The sequence below is a fragment of the Coenobita brevimanus genome, chromosome 88, assembly GCF_032717465.1.
Source record: "Coenobita brevimanus isolate Jiangsu-jjx chromosome 88, ASM3271746v2, whole genome shotgun sequence".
In the NCBI taxonomy this organism is placed as follows: Eukaryota; Metazoa; Arthropoda; class Malacostraca; order Decapoda; family Coenobitidae; genus Coenobita; species Coenobita brevimanus.
The window spans coordinates 979,001-982,435 of record NC_137041.1 but is presented as its reverse complement, the minus strand read 5'-3'; positions in this window follow the sequence as shown (position 1 = coordinate 982,435).

Here is a 3,435-nt window from a genome sequence, read left to right as displayed (position 1 = left end):
TGGAGGGGCCTCGGTCGGTTTGTCGGCCCTTGGGGCTGGGACTGAACAGGTCTAGTAGGCATACTTCCTTACGCCTGCCTTTAGTGGAGGACAGTTTGCCAGCTTGTCTAGGGAGGTCTCGGCCGGGATTTCTGGGGGCGTCTCTCTTTGTCTGGTGTCTGCGGTCTCGCCTTCGTCGGGAGTCCGACAGGAGCTGCCTGCAGTATCTCCTTTCCTCGACGAGCCTGTCAGAAGTTTCCTGTGGTCTCGCCTCCGGGAGTCCGACAGTGACTGGTGACTTAGGGGCGCTGGTTGTAATGAATGTACCCCAGGACTCACTATAGGGCCACTCCAAACTTCTTCCAGCAATGACTCTGCTGGGGAGCCTGCTCTGTCCCCTGTGGTGCAGGGAGAGCGAGAGGGACGTTCTGCTCGGCCTCTGGAGGAGTGAGGCGAGCAAGGGGCGTGACCCACTTGTCCTCTGGAGGAGTGAGGCGAGCAAGGGTCACGACCCTCTTTAGGTGCCAAAGGTTCAACAGATTAGGCCCACACGGTGGGCGGGGCCTCCCCGGCGAGCACGGTGGACACTGCTGTGGTTCTGCCCATAGGGTGGTGTACTTGAAGGGCACATCCCTTCTTCGAACCTTCCCCTGCTGTCTTGTGCCTCACAGGCAAGGTCCGTACGGTGGACAGCACCTCCCTGACTGGCACGGTGGGTGTCCTTTCCCCAGCGAGCACAGTGGGCGTCGCCGCGGTCATGCTCAGGGGCGCGGACTGCAGGTGAGGGAAGCACGGTGGGCGTTCCCTCTCCAACGAGCTCGGTGGGCATTGTCGTGGCCCTACTGGTGGTTGTAGGTGAAAGGGGCACGGTGGGTGTCATTTCCCTGACGAGCACGGTGGACATCGTCATGGTCCTACTTGGGGAGTCTGCTGGCAGACAGATCCTGCCCCAATTCCATTGAGTGCTGGTCCAGGTGGGGGGTAATGCAGCAGGGCGACATACCTCTAGTCAATTCCGTTGAGGGGAAGAGGGGCGCGTGGTGGTTGGGAACGTATGTCCGTCTTGTCCTGATCGCTCGTTCTCGCGCCTCTGTATGGTCTCCCCTTGGTACTACCCCATACCTATCTCGTATTTCAATTACTGTACCTTCTGCCATTTTCCTGGATGTGTGTGACCCACAGTGACTGTTCCCCCAAGTGTTAGGACTGTAACTGGGAGATAAGTTGGAATGACAGAAAATATATACATACAGTATACTGTACAGTACTATACTATTACCCCAAGACGGTTTGTTCTTGTTCTTTTCTTCTTTGTCTTCTATGTCTTACTTCTCTCATTGTCAACAGAGTGAGTGATGGAGAAAGCGGGTACAAGTTGAGCGTGGGAGACTATGATAATGTTACCAGCACCACCATAGATGCCCTCACGCAACACTCGGGCACCTCTTTCACCTTTCCTGCCAGGTCTACAGGTGGGTGATAATGTATGTGGCAGGGTGGTGTGGTGTGGTGGGATATGTTAACAGTATACAGAAGTGACCATCATAAAAATAATTTTGCTTAAAGTCTTTACATGTGTTTTGTTTTGAAGTTGGAAGTGTTTTGTATGCTTTTTACTTCCCATTTAACAACCAGGCTCTTTGGCACCACCCTATCCTGCTGGGATGGTGATGAAATAATTATTGTGCAGGCATTTGAACATAACACTTCATACTGTCTTAGGATGTAAATGGAAGAGTAACTACCATTTTTGCTGTCTCAGCAGGATTTTTTAGGTGAAGAGCCATATATTAGGTGCCATAGATTTTATAACCCCTCATCCTTAGCTGTTTGTTTACCATATATATCTTAACATTCACGTCTGTCTACCTATCTATCTATAGCCCAGTGCCCTAATCCCGCAAAGGGTGGCCGCAGACAAAACGCCTCCAAGTCGCTCTGTCACCCACCATTTGACTACCCTCCCCCCAACTCACTCCCCCCTCCCTCATATACATTCATGTGCATGTTGTTTATATCGTTTTACTATCAACGTGTTTGCCTCATTAACATACAAAACGGTATTGTGTAAAGTACAGAATCAAAATGACAGGAATACTGTAGATATTCTGAAATATCCAAAGGTACTTAGAATATCACTCAAACTTTATTTTTTTGCAGGTATAGGTTTTCCTCAAGCTGAATATAACTGGTGGTAGGTTGCAAGACTAATAATAATGATGTCATGTAAGTCCAGGTGTTGATTTCCCACTTCGTCCACAGATGCTGACGCCTGTGCAGTAGAGTTGGGCGTGGGATGGTGGTTCATATCAGCCCCTACCTGTTACCACGCCCTCCCCACGGGTCACCTGGGCCAGGAGGGACGTGGGGGGCTGTCTTGGGGGGATGGCCAACCTCCATACTCCCTCTTCATGATGCTGCGACGAAATGTGGTGTGAAGATATCTTTATTTGTGTCGTCATATGGCCCAGGTTAATTTATGTACAGTTTATATGTCTTATCCCTTCAGCCTGAGGATACCTGTCAACTTACAGATAATCTGCCCCCGTCCCCTATACTGTCCACCCTCCATGTTGATCAGTGTTCCATAAATGACAAAATTTAGGACCTTGCATAAGCTTATGTTTACCAAGCAACAATAAGGCCGTCAGTGTTAGTGATAGGGCCCTCAGTGCTTGCAGCTGGAAATGTGTTGGGAGGAACTGTAGATAATAAGGTTTTAACCTTGGTTAATAATTCATTTACATTTGGGGGTTGCAAATGACTGAAATGAGATTTAGATATAAGATTTTTGTTTATATTAGCAAGATCTTTGATGGTATTGACAAGGTTGCAAGCAGGCACAAAGAATGTTGTTGACAGGACCAGATCTATTATCATACTTGGACTACTGCCAGCAGTGCCGTTTCTTACTGTATGCGAATGACGCGGTTGCATAGGGCCCCCGAAGCCACCAGGGGGCCCCCAAGCTGCCATTATTGACTTTTTTTTTAGAAATTAATATGTGTTTTGAGTCAGTTTATATTCATTTAAATGTTGAAGGAGTGCCTCCGGACCACCTTAGAGGGTTTGGAATCCCCCCATCATAGTTTCACAAACTAGGGACCCCCAAACAGCATTTCACATAGGGCCCCCAAAAGGCTAGAAACGGCACTGACTGCCAGTGGTCAGTAAAGGTGGTGGTAACTTGACATTACCATATCACAGTGTTTATAAAGTCTAAAAGGAAATGGTAAATATGCTAGTACGCTGATGATTGTGGGCCCTGGACTGTGTATATGATAGGTCTGGATATGGCCTTCATGCCAAGTTATACTGTAATGATATGAACTTCAATCCAGCAATGTTAATATTTAATGCGTCTTGCCATTACCAGACTGATTTATCACGTTGAGGAGTATTGAACTGGGGTGGTTAAATACAATCTCCATTACTGTATTCCTTTTATTACTAACG